This window comes from Lissotriton helveticus, chromosome 10 (assembly GCF_964261635.1).
Source record: "Lissotriton helveticus chromosome 10, aLisHel1.1, whole genome shotgun sequence".
Classification (NCBI taxonomy): Eukaryota; Metazoa; Chordata; class Amphibia; order Caudata; family Salamandridae; genus Lissotriton; species Lissotriton helveticus.
In genome coordinates, this window is record NC_136071.1 from 830847606 (window position 1) to 830870934 (window position 23329).

The following is a 23329-nucleotide window of genomic DNA, read 5'->3' on the forward strand; positions in this document are numbered from 1 at the left end:
ATAGTGCAGAGGAAACCCAGATCTTTTATTTCATAGCCTTTGGGAGGTACAACTTGTCTCTTGTTTATGGATCTGACCTTGCAGCAAACAGGGCAGGCTATGGAACGGCTCAGGCATGTACATTGTCTTATTGTTGTCCTGATTGTAAACAGTGATTTGCTGCCACTGACATTTCTACCTTTTAGACTAATGCATTGCTTAGTTTGATTGTGAATCTCACTTGGATAACAGCAGTACCAGCAAGAAATACAGTCGGCACCTGCTTTGACACGGAGTTCTTTAACCCGATATCTTTTCTGTTTTCACATACACTTTTGTTGTCATTAGGGTTATTGACGATCCCTTTTCTCATTAAATGAACTTGATGCACCCTGACCCACCAAAAAAGCAGACATAGACTAATAAGCAGGTACTATTATCGTGACAAACAAGGCATCAGTGTTTATTAATGCGGCGAGGCGTTCTCTGCATGCTGTTTTTATGCACTGCAGGGTTTAAGGTTCCTTGTTGGCATTTTGAACAAGGAGATTTACTGACTATTCATTTCTCCACCATAGTCATTGATATTATGAAGTGACTTTCACGGGATAATCACTGAGCAATTGTAGTCTGTATAGAAATACAAGACTACAGATGCCATCAGACTTAGTGACAAAGATTGGAGTACGACTTTCTTGATGTACCTGTCTCTGACTAACTAATTTGATTTTAATTGAAATTGTAGATTGAATAAAATCGCCAGGGGAAAGATATGGCACAAACATCATCAGAGTTTCGCTTACTGGGTCCTGAATACAAGTGCAAACTGCGCACTTGCTTTATTTTTTTGTTGTTTTATATAGCTCAAACTTGACCAGAAGCTATTGGAATATTTTACATGAGCACCAGTTACATTACTTCAGGGCATATTCATTTTTGGTATCCACAGTAACATTAAACGATTTGCCCGGAATTCCAGGATGTTGAGCTGACGCCGAGACTCGAACCTGATTCCTCAGCTACAAACAGAGCCATATTGGCCGTAGCAGGCGTTTCCTTGGTGGGCTGCCAGGGTGGGGGCTGGTTTTGCATCCCTGGGGGGCGTGTTTGTTACCAGGGGGCTGGGGCTGCAATATCTCCTCCCTGTAACAAAAGCAGCTGCAGTGTTTTCCACGATTACACACCTTCTCCCACCTTCTCCTGCGGTTTGAGCTCCCAGTCCGGCCCTGACTACAAAGTCAATAGCTGATATCACAGAAAAGTATTTTTATGTTGGTAGCTCAGGGGGTTACTGCTTTTGTCACATAGATTGTTTTGTTACTTGCAATTCATACATTTTAATCCTAATCTACAGTAACCTTAAAACTACTTATCAAATACTTCAGCTGCATGTAAAGTGCTATGCTAGAGATGGCCACCACAATGCCAAGGACAACACAATAGGCCAATAATCGGTACCATTGCGTGAATGCCACCTTTGTGTCAGGTCTAGACACCATTAATACTATGGATGCCCAAAATATATTAAAAACGGTAATCAGGGTGGCACCATATATTCAAGGATGCACTCAGTTTGTCAATGGTGGCCACCAATATACAACATGTGGCTACCTCAATTTGACAATGATGCTAATATCCGAACACTGGCCACCACTGGGTCATGCCACCATTATGCCAGGGCTAGGCATTATAATGCATGGGAGTATTGTCCGTTCCCTAAATTGGCACATAGAGCACTGGAATGTTTCACTTGTCCCTTTTCCATGCACTTGTAATTTTAGCTAATTTATTCCAAAATTTGTGCTTTAAATGCACTTTTAATTTAATCTTTTTCAAACTTTTCACAGGGCAGGGGAACCTTCTATCAAAACCTTACTTGGAGCAAGGCTCCCTTGCTGAAATTCAGATCAGGTATTACATATGCCTTTCATCAGTGCCAGTTGAGGATGTGGGCGGAGCCAATGGAGTGTGGGTGGAGCCAGGTGAAAGTGGGTGTGGCCTCCCCAGAAAATGTTTAGCACCTGCACTTCATTTTTTACAAATTAAGCACTCAAAACAAAAACAACATCCTTCCAACCATACCCCGGACACAGTGTATCCTGCTGTCCATGTGGGCAAGTGCTTCAGTGCCCACATAGGGTAGTAAGCGCTACAGAAATGCAGCAAATCAAAACAATACTTTAAAAGCAGAGAATCGATGGCACCTCCAGACTGCCTTCTTTTGCCCATTACGTGCATCATTCACATATATCCCGAACTTTTACCAACGGGGTTCTCGAATCAGCAAACTATCTGAAAGGCCGCAAGGCGGCAGAGCCACTGCCAGTGTCTAAAAGCGGCCACATGGGGTAAGGCAATCAATTGTTTAACCTTAGCCTGTAGCTCTTCCGACACTGAGAGGCCTCAGAACAAGACAAAAGAGCATTTTTGTGAAAAAACAGAGTTACATCCGTTTCCACAAAGGCAGGTTTCGCTCCTTCCCCGCAGTAGCCTTATGAAAGAGAATACGGACAAAATGTGCAGCACACAGAAGGTCCGACAAAGATGGCCGTCATTGGGGCACACATTTGAAAAACATGGTTGACGTGCAAGTTTGACAAATTATTGAACAGGCAATGTGAAGGTTGTTCAGATGTGCACTTTGATACGGAGCTCTCTATGGAGTGCTTCAGTTCTATGAAAAAACTTAGAATGACAAGCGATTGACCAACCACCACCCCTGGCCATTTACTAATGTGATTTTCTGCTCCTGAAACGGGTGCACAGCTTCCTTCTGCATTTGGGCACTGCGAGTCCCATGGGCACGCGACCGTGACGCGATCCCGGTTGTTAAATGGAGCCTACGTTTATTGTTTGAGATGATTTCAGCTTTACAGACTGGTGCTAATATGAGAATGTCCCTCAATGTCTCCAGGGAGAAAGGAATTCTATAGGGATCCGGTCTTTCTCCCAGTAGTTAAGGGAATAACCCTTGATAAAACCTAAAGGTCTGGACTTTTCTTTAAAAAAAAAAAAAAGAAAATAACCAGCTTCTTCGTTGAGTGACAGTTCTGAGTGTCTGGTTGTGCAGATTGGTGAGTAGGTGAACACAGGAACGAGTCAAAGCGTGGATGAGTGGATTGATGAACAAGTATATGAATGCATATGTGGTTTGGTGCGGTGTGATATATGTGTGGAGATTGCTTGGAGATGCAGTGTGATGGTTAGGGAGGATGGACACATCCTAACTACCCTCTCAACTGAAATTTAAAATGTAACTTATTTTAGGAGCAATTATAGAACACTGCATGAAATTAAGCGCAGCGATGAGGTATCATTAGTGTGCTGCAGTCTGTCCGCGTACTCTTAAATACTGTCTCTGAAAGGAAGCGGGTGGCACTCCTTTCACCGTCCTACCTACCAACAAACCAGAGTCTGATGACAGATGGGTTGAGGGTAACGACTGCAAAAAAAATGACTGAAATTAGAAGCATCCACTATTACACCTTATCATATTTAGTTGTCAGTGTGTTAAGAAAATGAGAAGAGTAGGGGGAAGGTGAGGAGGGACAAGAGAAAGGAGAAAAACAGACAACAGTGTTGACTAATCTTTTCTTTAGCGCCAGTGGCAGGGCGGCTTCTGCAGGCTGCTCGTGCGCTCCTTTGGAGGCCGGCGCCCTGGGCGTGGGCCCAGTGCGCTTATCCTAAAGGTTGTCCCTGCTGAGAATGAGAGCAGTTTGCGTGCAGTTAGTTATAACATTCTCCAGTTCTGTGAGAAAGAAGACATTGTAGGAAGGAAATTCAGATAAAAACGACATCACCAGGTTGAGAGGCATAGTTGATATGAAGAGATGTAATATGGCAAAATATGCAAGGACATCGGGATAAGAACCAGCTGTCATGTAATAAATGTTCTCAAAAACCTGCTGATTTAACCTCTATGACAGTATTACTCGAATGGATTTAGCTTCTTTGCAGGAAAAAGTAAATAATACTATGGCCAACGGTGAAGTTTATCAGTGTGGCGAAGAGTTACGTTTGGCGCATCAGTTACCTCATTACAAATGTGGTGGATATCCTAGTACGCCTCACTAGACGTGCATTTTATCCTATGACCCTTGTAATAAGGCAGGCATGAAATCCGTCAAATTTTAGATGGAGTATCGATCCACCGAACTATAAATCAAATCCTAAATTGCATCTTTACATATTCTTGAGTCTTTCGTGGACTGGACAAGACTTAACATTTGAATTCATGATTATCCTTCTAAGAAATATGTACTTAAGGAGTACTACAGTATTGATTTGGGGGCTGAGATTTAACATGTCCACAGGGGTTTAATCCATAACTAATTTAAAAGAAGACTTTGTTTTTACATAAGCTTGGATATATGTTAATTTACTACATAGAGGAAGCAGATGTTGGGCAAAAAGATGGAAGAACTTAGGTGGTTGGGAGCAATGATACACGTGAAATTCTCATTTTTTGAAGATAATGTACAATACAAATATTAATCAGGCACAACTATCCTCTTCTCAATGATGTTTAGGTTTCATGTTAGAAATATATTTTGGGTTTATGATTTGAAAGGTTTGATGTTTAAGGTTACACAGGTGGAGAGGTAAGAGTTTTCACTGAGCGCTATTATTAGCCCTCTACAGGTTTGGAGGAACTTCCCTGGGATGGGGAGGGTGAAATGGCACGTAGTGGTGGGAAAACAATACAAATGACTTTCTTTATTGTTACTACATTTGACCATTTTATGGTGCAGGTATGTGCACTCAATGCTGTTATGATATATGATAAAAGTACTTCCAGAGGGGTGATATCACCTGTTCTCAAGGTTTACAAGCAGCAGCCTTAGGTGGGGCTCTGTATGTGGCAGAGCTCTGGGGATAAAGTGACACTAGCTTTTTTAACATAAATGGAAAATAAATTCCTAAGGCCATTATGTAATTCATGAAGTAGCACCCCCATTCTACCATTGAGTTGGGAGCTGAACATCCAGAGGTCTGACCTTATTGCCCAGCTAAGGATCTTAAATTATTGGGTTAGATTATGAAAACTCTAGAGTTGGTTTCATATAGAATGGTCCCGAAGGAGCTGATTGCTCTTGACAATAATTATTACATGCCCTGGCTCAAGACCATTAAAGAGTTGTGCCTCAGATTACATTTGCCTGATAAATTGGAAGATCCAGAAAATTTTAGAAGAAATGTGAGCACCCAAATTAAGAGTTTATAATAATAATAACAAAATAATTTATAAAGTGCCTGGTTACTTCAACTGTTGTGGCCCTGCGCTAAGAACTACTATGTACAAAAAGTGGCTGAGAGAAAAAGAAAGCAGTGAAACAGGGGCAATACGAACATACCACCTCAGAGCTGGAAGAGCCAGGTTTTCAATCTTTTTCGGAAAATGTTCTCCGATGGCTCTACTCGAGGAAAAAGAGAAAATGCATTACAACTTTTGGCTGCCAAATAATCAAATGAACGCACACCCATTCTTGCTCTTTGCATTTTAGGGACATTAACCAAGTGAGCCCCTGATGACCTAAGGTGATGCGTCGGATTATGGGGAACAAAAAGATCATGAAAATAGCTGGGTCCTCTGCCCTGCAGAATGCGGTGGCAAAAGCACAGGGCTTTACAAATAATTCTTTTAGTGACAGGCAGCCAATGCAGAGTCAAGGGCATTTTACAGAGGAGGCTCTCCTAGGTAAGTTGAGAAATAGGTGTGCTGCCGCATTCTGACTGTGTTGCAGCCTATTAAGAAATTATTTTATTTGCTTCAAGATAAAGGACATTTCCATAGTCCAATTGGGACATTACAAGAGTGTGAACCAGGGATTTTCTATCTGAGATAGAGAGAATGTCTAGAGATTTCCTCAACATTTCGAGGGTTCCAAAACTTTTCCTTGTAACCTTCCCAGCGTGGGTCTCAAAGGAGAGTTTAGGCTCCAGCCAAAATCCTAGATTTTTAACTTCCACTGTAGGGATGGGTGTAGAACCCAGAGTCTGGGGCCATCACGCTGAGGACCTGATGGGAGGGGACTTCCCTACGACCAGGACCTCAGTTTTACTGCCATTCAGCGTAAGGCAATTACTTCACATCCAGGACGCAAGGTTCCTCAGAGAGGAAGAGAACTGGATGGCTGTATCTTCTGAGTCCTGGGATAAAGTGACAACAAGCTGCGTGTCATCCACGTTGGACACAATGGTGACATTGTGTTTTTCCACACTCTCCGCCATGGGTCCGATGTAAAGATTAATAAGAGTTGGGCCAAAAATTGGGCCCTGTGGGACCCCTTTTGAGATTGGAATGCTTTTAGACATATGCGGACGCTGCAAAACTTGGAAACTACGATCATGAAGGAAGGAAATCATCCACTTTAGAGCTGCTCCCTCCAGCCCACCTGACCAAAGTCGCTGCAAATGCAGTTTGTGCGCTACCGTATCAAAGGCTGGGCTGAGGTCCAGCAGGGCCAAAGCTACAGTCTGACCATCATCTGCATGCCTATGTCGTGTCTCCCTTGTGAGGAGTAATGCTGACTCTTTAGAGTATGTAGCAAAGCCTGATTGCGTGGGATAGTATAGGTTGTGCCGGTTAATATGCGCAACCAATTGCATATTCACCACCTTCTCTGCTATTTTAGAGAAGTAAGGCAGGAGTGAAATAGGATACAATTTATCAAACAAACCCGGATCTGCAGATGTTTTTTTCCTTAAGAGGAGGACAATTGCTTGCTTCTACTTGCTCGGGACCTCACCACAATGGAAGGATAGCTCTAGAAGTTTCTGTAAATAAGGAAATATTATGTCTAGCCCTTCCCTTATGATTTCAGGGGAAGCTGGGTCCATTGGAGAACCAGATTTATTACTTAAAGCTATACCTTTTAGATCTTCCAGCGAGGGGGGCCCCCAGTACAGAAGTTCTCTCCGATTGAGAAAAATTGCCATTACGGACTCATCAGGAATGGAATTGTATATTTTAGATACCTATGAAGTAAAAAAGTCGGCATTCCGGTTACAGAACTCCGGAGAACTAATGGCAGAAGCCATGGTTCTCTCTATGGAGGATAGGTCTTTGAGGATGGCAAATAGGTCTCTAGAGGAATTGTCCGCCTGCTCAACTCTATCATTGTAATAAGCAGCACAGTTTTTTTAAATAACAGAATGGTAGTTTTTTGTGCTAACTTATATTGAGCCTTATTGCTGTTGGAGAAGTCTTTCTCTAAGCATGTACAAGATTTTTTTTAACTATACTTAGATCTTCAATGAACCAAACTGCTGATTTGGTTCATCTCTGTGGGATATTGGTAGTCCATGGAGCAATTACATGCAATGTTTCAGCAATCCACTTGTCCACTGCTGAGTTAGCAGCATTAATATCTTCTCCCAAATGCGGCTGTCTCTGCTGACGGGCTTGAGTAAAGCTTTGAGCGTTGAATCTGGCCCATTTTCTGCGTGGAACAATTGAGCCTATTCTAACTGTGGGAGGAGATTTTTCTAAAGGCCACAAGATGGTGATCGGACCAGGGAACTGCAATCGGGGCTTTGGCCACTAACTCTAAGCAGTTGGAGAAAATGGGATCTAGTACGTGGCCCAATTGATGTGTCGGATAGGTGGATTTAAGCTCTAACTGAAGGGCGGCTAATTCCTGAATAGTTAAAAAAAAATGTCACTGTTTGCCCATTCAGGGCCCTATGGTTACTGTGTATTTTAATATAATTAGATCCTCCCTGAGACATACTACTACATGATATAATAATTCAGGTGCACTTCAGAAAATGTTGGACTGTGATTTTTTATTAATTCAAATTCAAATGACACTGAATTAATTGTCTTGTAATGATTGCCCATTCAGGGCTTAAGACAAGGATGTAATTATTTATCTTGTGTAATGTAAAAGCAAACACCACATGCAATTTTTTCCAACAGTAATGTGAACGGATATACCTGAATTGATAAAATTGTGATTTGGTTTTGCCATTACAAGATGGCGCTTATGATTTGGACAGTGGTCCGTTTTTTATTTTGATTATATTTGCCGTTATTAACTTCCGCCTCGCCGTCGCCAGCTGACACTGATGAAGGCAAGTGCTGAAACGCGTCTGTTTCATTGTTTTTTCTGTGCAATAAACCTGATTAGGTTTAACCTACTACGAGTGCTGGTGTGTCAAGTCTGTTTGGCAGTGGAGCAATAATATATATATATATTTTTTTATATACACACAACCCCTGCTCCCGAAGGAAAAGAGCATGCACACGAGAATTGCATAAATATGGCTTCTTTAATATATTGGGCCTCCCACGACCCGGCAGCCAAGAGAGATATGTTTCGGCTGTAACCACAGCCGATGTCAACCTGGTGAGCACCATGTTTTCCATTTAATATATAATGACAAGTGTAGTGTTTACCACTTAAATAAATAAGGACAAATTGCTGAAGTTAGACGAGGTATGGTTTATTAAACCTCACCCACAGAATGCACAAGCTCAACTGCCAGGAATCCCAACAGGACGTTCCTAGCAACAGAACATTAATCAAGGAAACATTCCATATTCTGAAAAGAACCACCATGTAGAAAGCAACAAGAACAACATAGCATTACACATCTTCCTTCTTAACGAATAAAAGAAAAGCATTTCGTGAAAATGAATCAGAAAAACAAATGAAAGCTAAAGAAAGAAAGACAACAAGAAAAAAAACAATTCATACATAGTCTTTCATGTAAGCAGAAGTCCTGCGTAATCTTTGGCTCCTAGTGCGAACACCAGAAGAATTACTGGAACTAAGTGGGGGAACACTGGCAGGACCAAATAAATACTCATCAGTGTCACCATCACTTAATCCGCAACCCTTGGACCTCACTACAACCACACAACTTGTGTTCCAAATTCTTCCATCATTGGTTTTGACAGCATTCTTAAAAACCTTTTTTACAGATCTAACTTTCGTGTATTTGGACCAAGATTGACGTCCAACTGGTGCCTTTATTTTGACTAAATCACCTATATTGACTTCTTGAAAATGAACATTTTTTTTACTATCAAAATACAATTTCCTATTGGCTTGTTTCACCAACTCCTGTTCTCTCCAAGAACCAATGTGATTATCCACCAACCCTTTATTCAACTTCATCCAACCAGGACACCACATTGTATTGGGAATTCTCCCTCTGAATAACTCAAAAGGAGATCTCCCAGTGGTGGAGTGAGGTGAACAACGGTATGCCTCAATCCTTTCTTTGAGAGTTACTTTCCAATTTAAACCACTAGCCCTCGCAAGTTGGATACTTTCTTTCAACGTCTTGTTCACCCTCTCAACAGTACCATTGGTCTCGTGGTGATATAATGAAGATTTCTTATGGATAACACCACGAAGATTCAAGTATTCAGTAAAAACAGAAGAACAAAATTGAGGACCGTTGTCTGACAATATCCTGTTAGGAAAACTTTCTCTTTTGAAAATTTCCTCCAAAAACTTAATAACAGAGTGAGATGTAATATCATTAACAGCACACACCTCAATCCATCTAGAATACAAATCAATCACAACTATTAAATAAGGTGTGTCAGACACACCAGGGAGAGGACCCAAGATATCAATGGCAATCTCGTCCCACGGATGTTTTGGTAAATTCCTACAAACCATTGGCATTTGTTTAGTCTTTAAAATGTTATCACTTGCACAACACTCAACACATTCTCTAACCATTCTCTCTATTTCCAAATCCATACCCGGCCACCAAAACTGTGTCCGTAACATCTCCTTCGTCTTTACTATACCCAAGTGTCCACAGTGTGCATGCAACAACAACTTTTTTCGCAAGACAGAAGGAGGTATAAGTCTTACACCACGTGTCAACATGTCATCACTAATCGATAATTCATCAGAAACAAGAGACCAAGGTTTCTCTAAGCGTCTCTTTTCTTTGAGCATTTTCATGACCTTAACGAGTTCCTCATCTTTTGTCAGTTCATGCTTCCACTCACTCTCCTCAACAACACCTTCCGTAATTTCACATACATTAATAACATCATCATCTTCCTCCACTACATTCTCCGCAAACACATTATTTCTTTTAACTAATCTCGAGAAACAATCCGCCGATTTATTAGAAACTCCAGGTATGTATTGCACCTCAAAATCAAACTCTTGCAAAGAGATAATCCATCTCTTAATTCTAGACGAGATTGAATCTAAACCTTTTTTTTAAAAAAACCTCTTTTAAAGGCTTGTGATCAGACATGACAAAGATTTTAGTTCCCTAGATTAAATTTTTAAATTTCCTCAAAGCCCAGAAAATCGCTAAAGACTCTTTCTCTATAACAGAGTAATTTAATTCAGGCCCCCTTAGACACCTTGAAGCACAAGCAATTAAAGAATCTTTACCTTGTTTACTTTGAACTAGCACAGAACCAAGACCTTTATCACTAGCATCAGTGAATAAATAGGTTGGTAATCCTGGAACAAAAGCATGTAGACAAGGAGCTTTCTTCAATTCCTCTTTTATCTCATCAAATTCTCTCTTGCACTCAACTGACCATTCAAAAAACAAGTTCATCGAAATAGTATAAATACTTCATGTTAAATCATAAATGATATACACTACCTAATGCATGAGAATTCATTGCAACAATCTGCATTGACATGAAGTAAAGAATAAAAAATAAATAACGTGTTTGGTATACTACAGCCACTTCTGTTTAGTAACCACAATGAATAGCGCCTACCACCCCACGTAGCACTAACATGTCACATGGGCTGTGTGTATTTGTATCATGGTGTAGACATGAAATTGCAAATTCTTCTAGCCTTACATATGTTGGACAAATAGTTCTAATACAATTGTATCCAAATATGTTGAATTCTCTTTGCCTCAGAAACAAAATTTAAATATTTATACAAGTTCTTCCAAGACATAAACAGTACTGCCCACACCACCTGTGTATAATTGACATCACTTAGAGCCTTAACACTGCCACGTCACTGTAGAGAAATCTTGAAGGACTACTAGTCCTATAATGCCACAGTGAAGCATCATCATTGAAACATAATCAGATATGGCAAGTAACGAGCATGATTACGAAAACTATAGTGCTGTACTGTTTAGGTATAGGCAAGCTATTAATGTCAATAAAAAATAAAATCTCAATGTTTCTGAAATATTCTTGGTAAAATTTTAAATAAAACGACCTTCAATTTGTTCTGTTCAGCATAGAATGCGGGTATAGAAGCAGATCCAAGGCTTCCCAGTCCACATCATCGTATAAATATACAGCTCAGAAAGTTTCCACTAGTTTCAACAGCCCAATGTAAATCACAATGCGGGGTTGGGGGAGATATTCACACAAAGATTGATAAACACAGCGATCCTCACCAAACAAAGCTGATGCTTATATTGTGCCCAGTTACCAGATCTACCACGGCCTGCTGAGTGAAGCTTTAGTGTGCATGGCGAAACTCTGTCCCCACGCTAAAAATCTGATTATTTCAGATGATTTTCCAGCGCCCAGTCTACGTCTACCACACCACCCCGCTCCATATTACTCATCCTGAGGCTTGATCTGGGGGCAGTCGGAAAAGCCCTTCCATGCTGGCTCCTCCAAATTGCGGTTATTCTGGCCGCCTAAAACAACTGGTGGTGCGTGAAGAACATCAACCACTAATATATATATATTAATATATATTAATATATAACACATGTTATAGTTAGCTGGACATTTCACTCATACAAAACCATTGAAATTCCTTATAGTTAGTTTAGCTAACTATAACTCGCGCGCCCGCAATGCACTGCTGATGACGTCACATATTACATCACTCATGACATGATCAGTGACATCACTCATGACATCACTCATGACATCTCAAATGACATCACTGATGACATCATCCAGTGAATGTGTGTCTTTTTGAAAAAGAAAGTTTTTTTATATGTATATCTAAAGGTCGATGGAAGAGTAAATGGGTAAATAACTGTCTAAATAGATGTTTTTTTTGTAAAATTGATTGTATAACTGACTTATTAAGTGTATCCTAGTGAATACATGTATTAGCGAGTAATGTTTAAATATGTAAATATCTGTATCAGTGTCTCACTTTGTGTATAAGTGGCTGCATGGGTTGGTGAGTAGCTCCATGAGTGTGTATATGGGTTATTAGTTGGCTTTTTGAGTATCAGAATGAGTGTATGGTTTGGTGGAGGGTATTACTGAGCGCATAGATGCATGAATGAGTGACTCACTATTTGTATGTGTTTTGAAGACAGCATGTGTGCAGGACTGTATGGGTGGATGAGTGTGTGTATGGGTGTGTTAGTGAGTGAATGACTGTCTCAATAGTATCTTTATGAGTAACTACATATGTTTTAATCTAGTATATGTGAGTATTGATGTATATAAGTGATTATATGTGAGAGTGAGAGATTGGAAGAGTTTCTGTATAAATAAGTATGTGTTTCTATAAGTGATTGTTTAAGAGAGTAAGTATGTGCACATTTCTGTAAAAGTAAGTGTAGTGGTGTGTAGAGCTGTATATGCAAATAAATTGATGTTTGATAGTTTATTTGCATGTGTGAGTATGTGTAAGTAACTATGGATGAGTGTCGGTGTGTAACAGGATGTATATGTGTATGAGTACATATGATGAGTGAGTACATGTATGAGTGACTATATAGAACTGTTGGTGAATGAGTGGATGTGAATGTAGATGGTGGAATTACTGAATAGGTTGTTGTAACTGGTATTGGTATCTCCATTTTTTTGAAAATTTTTGTTTCTATTTTTGGATGTGTGTATCAAAGGTTATATTACGCTGAGAGGAGGTCTGCCACTCTTTCACAAGGATGATGTCATCAGTGATGTAAATTGAGATGCCATCAGTGATGTCATGAGTGATGTCACTGACCATGTCATGAGTGATGAAATATGTGACATCATCAGCAGTGCATTGTGGGCGTGCGAGTTATAGTTAGCTGAACTAACTATAACGGGGGAATTTCAATGGTTTTGTATGAGTGAAATGTCCAGCTAACTATAACATGTGTGAAACCTATGGTTTTTTCAGTGAATTTCTAAGGTTTTTTAAATGCTAATTCCTAACTATAACGTGGCTGACACCTATGGTTTTTCAGTGAATTTCAAAGGTTTTGTAAATGATCATTTTTAAATGTATTAATTGTTATATTTTTTATACTGATTTACTACATTGTTTTAAAGTATTTATTTTTAGATATTTCATTTTTTAAATTACGTTACTTATTTTTAATATAAATTGTTTTGTTTTTTTCAAATATTGAAATTGTAATATTTTTATTTTATTTTATAATTTTTTCATTTATATATATTTTATGTAGCAGGCAATGATATCCTATGGAAGGAAATTCAAGTTACTGGTAAGTACGGTTAAAATTACTTTTCAGGGGCAGTAGTGATCTGAAAGATGCAGCACTGAGGTCTCTCCTGATAACAGGTGAGTAAATCAGAATTCGTAGTTCGACTGATTTTAAAGGAATTTTTTAAAGTTCCAAAACTCCACACTTGGAAGAATTTCCAAGTGAAACCAGTCAATGTTAGCCTACGGAAGGAAATTCAATTTATTGTAAGTATGGTTAGAATTACTTTTAAGGATCAGTAGTGAGCTGAAAGATGCAGCACTGAGGTCTCTCCTGCTAACAGGTGAGTAAATCAGAATTCGTAGTTCGGCTGATTTTAGAGGAATTTTTTAAAGTTCCAAAACTCCACACTTAGAAGAATTTCCAAGTGAAACCAGTCAATGTTAGCCTATGGAAGGAAATTCAAGTTACTGTAACTATGATTAGAATTAATTTTCAGGATTAGTAGTGGGCTGAAAGATGCAGCACTGACGTCTCTCGTGATAACAGGGGAGTAAATCAGAATTTTTAGTTCTGCTGATTTTAGAGGAATATTGTGCTCAATAGTGAAGGAAGGGGGCAGGGCCTGAGGTGACATGTGTGCAAACACCCCCTGTGGTGTGTTTTAGTTTGGGGAATTAATTCCTCTTCAATCCTGAGGTCCCCTGGGAGCCAACTAGCCCACCAGGTACCTCCAGTATGTGCCAGGAGGCTGCGTTGCAGAGAGGAGTTCAGAGGGCACTCCCCCTTTTTACAACACTCTGCAACGCAGCTCCGTGGCACTTACTGGAGGTACCTGTTGGACTAGTTGGCCCCTAGGGGACCTCTGTATTGAAGAGGAATTAATTCCCCAACTTAAAACGCGCCACAGGGCATGTTTGCACACATATCACCTCAAGCCCCGCCCCTACCTTCACCACTGTGCCAAAAAGCCCCGTAGCGCGTTCTAAGTTGGGGGATTAAGTCCCCTTGCATACTGGGGGTCCCTCGGGGCCAACTAGCCCACCAGGAACCTCCAGTATGCGCCAGGGGGCTGCGTTGCAGAGAGGTGTAAAAAGGGGTGTGGGCTCATTACACCTCTCTGCAACGCAGCCCCCTGGCACATTTGCAGAGGGGGAACTAATTCCCCTTGCATACTGGGGGTCCCTGGGGGCCAACTAGCCCACCAGGAACCTCCAGTATGCACCAGGGCACTGCTTTGCAGAGAGGTGTAATGAGGCCACGCCCCTTTTTACACCTTTCTGCAACGCAGCCCCCGGGCACATTATCAGAGGGGGAACTAATTCCCCTTGCATACTGGGGGTCCTTGGGGGCCAACTAGCCCACCAGGAACCTCCAGTATGCGCCAGGGGGCTGCGTTGCTGAGAGGTATAATGAGGCTATGCCCCTTTTTACACCTTTCTGCAACGCAGCCCTCTGGTGCATATGCAGAGGGGGAACTAATTCCACTTGCATACTGGGGGTCCCTGGGGGCCAACTAGCCCACCAGAAACCTCCAGTATGTGCCAGGGGGCTGCGTTGCAGAGAGGTGTAAAAAGGGGCATGGCCTCATTACACTTCTCTGCAACGCAGCCCCTGGCGCATTTGCAAAGGGGGAACTAATTACCCTTGCATACTGGGGGTCCCTGAGGGCCAACTAGCCCACCAGGAACCTCCAGTATGCACCAGTAGGCTGAGTTGCAGAGAGGTGTAATGAGGCCTCGCCCCTTTTTACACCTCTCTACAACGCAGCCCCCTGGCGTGTTTGCAGAGGGGGAACTAATTCCCCTTGCATACTGGGGGTCCCTGGGGGCCAACTAGCCCACCAGGAACCTCCAGTATGCACCAGTAGGCTGAGTTGCAGAGAGGTGTAATGAGGCCTCGCCCCTTTTTACACCTCTCTGCAACGCAGCCCCCTGGCGTGTTTGCAGAGGGGGAACTAATTTCCCTTGCATACTCGGGGTCACTGGGGGCCAACTAGCCCACCAGGAACCTCCAGTATGCGCCCGGGGGCTGTGTTACAGAGAGGTGTAAAGAGGCCATGCCCCTTTTTACAACACTCTGCAAAAACAGCTCCGTGGCGCTTACTGGAGGTACCTGGTGAGCTAGTTGGCTCCCAGGGATCCCCAGTATTCAAGGGGAATTACTTCCCCCTCTGCACACGCCCCAGGGGGCGCGTTTGCAGAGTGGTGCACTCCGTCACATCAAATATCGACAGGGTACACGTACCCTATTCCGCGGTCCTTGTGGGACCCCCTAAGCAGGCCAAGGGTGTCAGGGTGTTTCTACCCTGCCCCCTTTTTGCGTTTTTCACGTGTCTTTTTCTGTTTTCTTGTTCCTCGGTTCTACCGAGGCACAAGATGGCTGCCAACACTTCCTGGTTTGGAGTGCTGACAGACAGTTTACAGCCAATTAGCATGCAGCTTGTGCTCGTAAAGGTACGCGTACAGTCCTCTGACAGTACACGTACGGTACGACTTCGCAAATATATCTATGAGTTTACTCTTGATTTTCTCAGGAACTACTGAACGGATTTACACCATTTAACAAAAAGCTCGGGCTGTAGCCGTGTCTAAAGGTCCCTTTGGAAAATTGCATGGGGAAACACGTTTTGGGACCCCCCTTTATTCTTGGCCCCCACTTCACGAATCACCCCGAGACTTTCAGGGAACGAGCGGAGCGGAGCGCCCCATCTTCTTTGAGAATTTTGCGAAGATTCGCCAACCGGCGCCAAAGTTATTCCAAATGAAATGTTGCAGATTTCCTATGGAAACTAGGTCCTAACTATAACTACCTACTGGCGACCGCCAGTAGGTAATATATATATATACATAATATAGATATATATAGTTAGGGCATAGTTTCCATAGGAAAAGCATTGTTTGACTTAGCTTTACCTTTTGCATCGTTTGACTAATATGCATGAAATTTCCCCCAAAAGGTGTCACAGTGGTTGCTATGATTATGGGAAGTTTGGGGGTGATCCGTACAGTAGGGACTGAGAATAAGGTTGCGTTTGTAATGTTAATTCCCATAGGAGCCTTTAGCCACACCTAGAGCCCGAAGCGCTGAATAGACACACCAAATTTGGCAGGGAGGTAGATGTCGGAAGTGCCTTTTGCGTATTTGGTGTAAATACGTTCAGTGGTTGTAGAGAAATGTAAGTTTAAAATTATAGTGACATCTCTGGCTGCAGATATTTTGTGGTGGTTGCACGCGCCAATGGGAATGCTCTGATTGGCTGGACGCAACCTGAACACCATTTTATCAATGGGGATGGTTCCCGGGGCTGAAAATTTCTGAAAAACATAAGGGGTCAGAATAGAGATACTCTGACCTAGTGTTTGTGAAATGGAGGTGTTAGTGACACAAGTTATGTGTCCAAAATTGGTTATGTTTAATCGCACATGATATTCATAGCAACACTGTGACCTCCAGCGCAGGGACATCGTGACTATCAACGTCATCGTGAATATTTATGAAAATATAAAAAATATATCAGTGAATCATTAAGACGCAGTGTTGAAGAGAAACAGAGATTTTGATAAATGTTTTTTACCGGTATTCACATAGCGCCCTATCTATTGTGATGATTAGAATTAATTATATAGAATCACTTTGAAAATGGAAAATAGGTTTTAGAGATGGTTTTATATAAACTCTCTAGAAAATCATGACTTTAGAGAATACTGTAAAAAAAACTAGTGTGTAAAATACTGTAATATGCGTAGATATATGTGTTTTAGACTTTATAAAAAAGGTGTGATCGTCACGTTTAACAACATCATTGCGAGTCGCGGAAAACTGCGGAAAACTGAAAATAGGTCTGAACAATGGTTATTAAAGAAACTTAGTACACAAATATGAGTTTAAACATGCTTTGAAAGATTTATGTTTATAGTAATATGTGTAGGAAAATGTTCAGAATGGATTTCTTTACATATTAATTTTTGAATGTGTTGGCGGTCGCTGAATGACTGTTTTTTTTCCGTTTTCACGATATGTCCACGGGGATTGCGCCGTCTTTGCAAAGATTCCCAAAAATGAAAGAAAAAAACTCTTCAGAAAAAAAACTTCACAATATTTCAAGCATTAGGGTGGCTCTGACAAGAGCCCATGTGTTGGTTGAGTTAATATGACAGCTACACCCTGTTACCTTCATCTGTAAAGTGCACTCCATCATTTCTATAAATTCCATGCATGTCAAAATGAGATTGTTGTTATAGATACAGCCCCGTGATGGTCTCTGAGGAATGCAGAAACAGTTTTGTTACCATGTTTCCTGGCTTTGTCAATTTGTGGGCTGGATTGATTTTACCACTTCTATTTCTGTCTTTGGCTTATATTAGAATACACCCAGACAGTGTGAGGGAAAAGCGGCATCAGTTCTGCAAAGATTTGTTTTATTAGGATTTCCAGCCCCACCCCAGTCAATGTGCCTAGGTCATTGCCACCACAGTGCATGAGGTGAGGAGCTTGGGAATCTACAATGGATTTGGTCAGCAACTGATGAGGACCCATTTAGGATACCCTCTTTCCCTGAATCTCTGTATCATGTTATTACTCTCTTGTTTGTAATCATCAGTATTGGAACACTTTCTCCTTGCTCTTAGAAGTTCCCCATAAGGAATACTCCATTTTAGAGTATCAGGGTGGCTGCTAAGAGCATGGAGGACACTATTGCCCGCAGTATCCTTCCTGAACAATAGTGATACTGATGATTACAAACAAGAGAGTAATAACATGATACAGAGATTCAGGGAAAGAGGGTATCCTAAATGGGTCCTCAATAGGGCCTTATCAAAAATGGAAAGCATAACAAGAGAAAAGACTCTGAAACCTAAGGAAGTTGAAGAGAAGGAGAATGACACCACCAGAGTAATCCTTACTTACAATAAGGGGTCACAAAATGTGAAGAAAATAATTTCAAAAAATTGGAATATTTTGAAATGTGATCCGATCATTGGCCCAAAATTGAATGCAAGACCAGCAATCACATATAGAAAAAGTCGAAGCTTGAGGGACTTAATCACAAGGGGAGATATCACAGAATACAAGGATAGGAACCAACACAACCTTGAGGGATTCTTCCTGTGCGGGCATTGTAAAGCCTGCAGATATAGCCCGATGCGAAAGGAGTTTAAGATCCCTCATGGAACAAATAAGAAAAAGACTATTGGTCAATTTTTGACATGCAGCTCAACACATGTAATTTATGTACTTGAGTGTCCATGCCAAAAAAGATATGTGGGGAGCACAACTGTGATGGTGAAAAATAGAGTCATGCAGCACCTAAGGGCAATCACGAACAGGGACCCACAATACCCTGTCGCGAGACATTTTGCCCAATACCACAATTCCAATTGCAACCTATTAATATATTTTGCAATAGAACAGGTGAACCTGAGCCCGAGAGGGGGCAACAGGGAGCTACAACTGAGAAAGAAGGAATCCAAATGGATCCTTGAATTAGAAACGAGACAGCCCAATGGACACAATGATCATGAAGAGTTAGTAGTACACCTGTATGATTCCTAAATTTAAAAAGAGTTGTTTAAAGAATTAGGGTAACATCTTGACGTAGCCCCATGTTTAACTCATCAGTCATTGTAGTAATTGAAGGGTTATCATGTCTAAAATGTTTTTCATCGATTGATAATAAGAAATGCTTGAAATTGTATATATGTTTTTATCTATGAGAGGAGGTTAATTGTAATTATATGTTTGTTTTACTCTAACAGGTGGCATCAGGGAGCTCAGAGTAGATATCACGTGCACTTCACGAGCAATTGAACCTGTCACCTGGAAGAATCCATAACAAGATAGAATAAGAGATCACGTCACCTAGTAACGTTATGATTTATTCACTATAGTTCACGTTTTTTCACTTAATGTTTTTAACAGCACCCTCCAGAGACAATTGACCCTTATAAAGCCACTTGGCGAAAGAATAGGGGTAATGTAACAGAACAGCATATAACAGCCACTGTGGCGAAGGAATAAGAATCATGAATGATAAAAAGTACTTTATGTAAAAAATGAGATTTGCTTGAAAAAAATACAACATCATGAAGAAAGAAATTGTGTGATACAAACACACTTCAAGATGTCAGCCAAAATGAAATTGTGCAGTCCTGTTTCTATAGCCATCACAATCTATGTAACTGGTGGAAGGCTGTGGTATTGTTGTGTGAGCAAGGGAGCAAGGGCTTCCGAAACGCGTAACAGCAATAAACGACACTGTGTGCAATCCTGCTTCTGAGAGTGCGTCATAACCTTGGTTATATATATATATATATAAAAAATTTCTATGGCAAAATGAAACCCCTCATTTTGTTCCTTTTCAAATTAAATGTATTAAGTGTTACCACTTTATTCCAATCAAGATGACTTCAGGTGTGCCATACTTTTGTCATAAGTAAGACTGTTAGCGTTCTAGTTGTTCTTTAGAACACTCTGGGACATTCTGTCATTGGGCTATAGTTGGGCTACATCTGGCTGATATTTGGGCTACATTTGGGCTCTTTTGTCTCTGGTGGCCATCTTGGGAGACTGCATATCAGAATTTTTTTAATGAAATATAAGAGGATTTGAGAAGTCACTCAAAATGTGCCCTAATTTTTCTTTCTTCAGCACTAATCATAATTTCTATGGCAAAATGAACCCCCTCATTTTGTTCCTTTGCTAATTAAATGTTTTAAGTGTTAACACTTTATTCCAATCAAGATGACTTCAGGTGTGCCATACTTTTGTCATAAGTAAGACTGTTAGCGCTCTAGTTGTTCTTTAGAACACTCTGGGACATTCTGTCATTGGGCTATAGTTGGCCTACATCTGGCTGATATTTGGGCTACATTTGTTTTTTTTGTCTCTGGTGGCCATCTTTGGGCTACAGTGGGCTACATTGGGCTACATTGGGCTACATTTGGGTTCTAACATATATATAGCCCAATGTAGCCCAATATATATTTTTTCAAAGTTAATTTTCTCAGCAACTACTGAACAGATTTACACCATTCAAAGAAAAGCGTAATCTGCGAGCCGGACTCTACCTTTCTACCAAATTTCTTATAAATCCATTCAGCCGTTCAAGCTGTAGCCGTGTCTAAACGTCCTATGGAAAATAACATGGGGAAAACATGTTTTGGGACCCCCCTTTTATCTCAGCCCCCACTTGATGAATCCCCCCCAAACTTTCAGTGAAGGAGCGGAGCGGAGCAGGCCATCTTCGTTGAGAAATTCGCAAAGATTCATCCACCGGCGCCAAAGTTATTCTCAATAGAATGTTGCGGATTTCCTATGCAAACTAGGTCCTAACTACTGTCATTGGGCTATAGTTGGGCTACATCTGGCTGATATTTGGGCTACATTTGGGCTCTTTTGTCTCTGGTGGCCATCTTGGGAGACTGCATATCAGAAATTTTTTAATGAAATATAAGAGGATTTGAGTAGTCACTCAAAATGTGCCCTAATTTTTCTTTCTTCAGCACTAATCATAATTTCTATGGCAAAATGAACCCCCTCATTTTGTTCCTTTGCAAATTAAATGTTTTAAGTGTTAACACTTTATTCCAATCAAGATGACTTCAGGTGTGCCATACTTTTGTCATAAGTAAGACTGTTAGCGCTCTAGTTGATCTTTAGAACACTCTGGGACATTCTGTCATTGGGCTATAGTTGGGCTACATCTGGCTGATATTTGGGCTACATTTTTTTATTTTTGTCTCTGGTGGCCATCTTTGGGCTACATTGGGCTACATTTCGGCTCTAACATATATATAGCCCAATGTAACCCAATATATATTTTTTCAAAGTTAATTTTCTCAGCAACTACTGAACAGATTTACACCATTCAAAGAAAAGCGTAATCTGCGAGCCGGACTCTACCTTTCTACCAAATTTCTTATAAATCCATTCAGCCGTTCGAGCTGTAGCCGTGTCTAAACGTCCTATGGAAAATAACATGGGGAAAACACGTTTTGGGACCCCCCTTTTATCTCAGCCCCCACTTGATGAATCCCCCCCAAACTTTCAGGGAAGGAGCGGAGCGGAGCAGGCCATCTTCTTTGAGAAATTCGCAATGATTCGTCCACCGGCGCCAAAGTTATTCTCAATAGAATGTTGCGGATTTCCTATGGAAACTAGGTCCTAACTATAACTACCTACTGGCGACCGCCAGTAGGTAATATATATATATATATATATATATATCACCAAACGACCACCTTATTCCAAAGAAGTCCAGGGACACAGCGGGGATTCTTTGGAAGTCTTTATTCACAGATTTTCATCATGGCATGATGCATTTCGACTCTTCGTCTTCTTCAGATGCTGCTGCTGAAATGTCATCACCTGTTCCTCCTTTGTATATATATATTTATATATGCGCTATCTACCTCCCTATATAGTCATACATCTATCTATTTATCTATCTATCTATATATATATTTCTGTATTTGCCAATTTGTCCTTATTTGTTTCCACGGCCTAATCGGAGGCAGGCCACATGCCAGTCTTGCAAGCTGCTCACCTCAGGCTGCTCCACTAACTTGTCAGTCTGCTCATCGGTAACGTAAAAGCATCCGACAGTCACTGCTGTTCATCTTCACTGTCTGTACAATGACTACTAGAAGTGTTTTTTGCAGTTTCAAATGGTGTGAACATCCCTGAGGGCTTTAGAGTGCTTTTTAAGACAGCCAGGAAAGCTACAGGTCTTCAGAAACAGGGAAGTTTAGTGATTTGCCTCGAACCCCAGGATGTTGTGCTCAGGTTGGGATGCAACCCTGGTTCTCTAGTTCCAAAGACAGCTCTAGCCGGTAGGCCACATCTCTTGAAAGATGTCATCCAGCATTGTCTGAAATATTGTCATTTTTGCTTTAATTTCGGTTAGCTCATTAGAAGCAGCTGTGGCTGCCTTAAACAAATGGTGGTGGTGGGGCGAGTGACGTCACGCGTAAGGAGTTGCACGGGGTGCTATAATATTTAAAAAACAAAGTACCTTTTGCCGCTGGCCGCCTCTAGCATTGCATCTCTTCAGGCGGCCTCTCCTCTTCTACCTGGGTCCCAGCAGCCCCTGAAACAGCCTCTCTGTCCAATCCCTGTGCTGCAGAGCAGCTTGGAGATTGGTCTGAGCAGGCAGGAAAGACACCTTGCTCAAACCAGTGAGTTTGTGGGGTTTCTCCAGCCTGGCTGCTCAATGCAGCTGGGATGCAGAAAACCTAAGTGAGCATGTGGGTTTTGGTTGGCCTGAGACGGCCGGCCAACACACTTAAGCCCTCCCATGCCTTGGCCCGCACCTCCCAACACCGCTGGCTAAGAGTCGGCAAATGTAAAATAAAAGAATGAGAGAACATTGTTTTATTTTACATTTGCTGGCTCTGAGCCGGGCAGTGGGGCGGCACCCCTACACCATTGCATAGTCCTACTGGTTGAAAGAAGTAATAGCTTTATGCTGTGTCATCGTGCCAGAGCTCTATCATTTCTACCGTTCCTTCAGAAATCAGTTTCACTTTTTTGACCCTCGGCGTAGGTATAAATTCTGACGCATCTATTATTACACTTACTCGGAAATTGCCCTCACCATGAGCACAGTGGTTCCTGGTGCAAAGGCTTCTTTTCTGTATTGACTTCAGAAAGCACCAACAACTCGATTATATACTACAAGCAACACTGTTACTCTGCTCGATTTCTATTCATCCTATCCTTGGGACGGAGGGGGGCAAGCCAAACCGAGACCCATTTTGTGTGTGAAAAAGACTGCTTTATTGAAACAGGTGCATATTACAAAATAACCAACTGGCAACTGCCTTCCAAAACTAAAGCCTTGCTATACATCGAATAGCTGTTCCCTGTTCCTCCCCTGTCCCTACGATCTCCTCCTCCACCCTGGTATTGACATAACAACAACTTTACACAGTAGTGCAGTTAAAACGCTTCCCCCCAATGACACCCCATTCCCAACCTGCCTTCCTGAAACTGTAACTAACAACCGTCTATAATGAAACTTAGA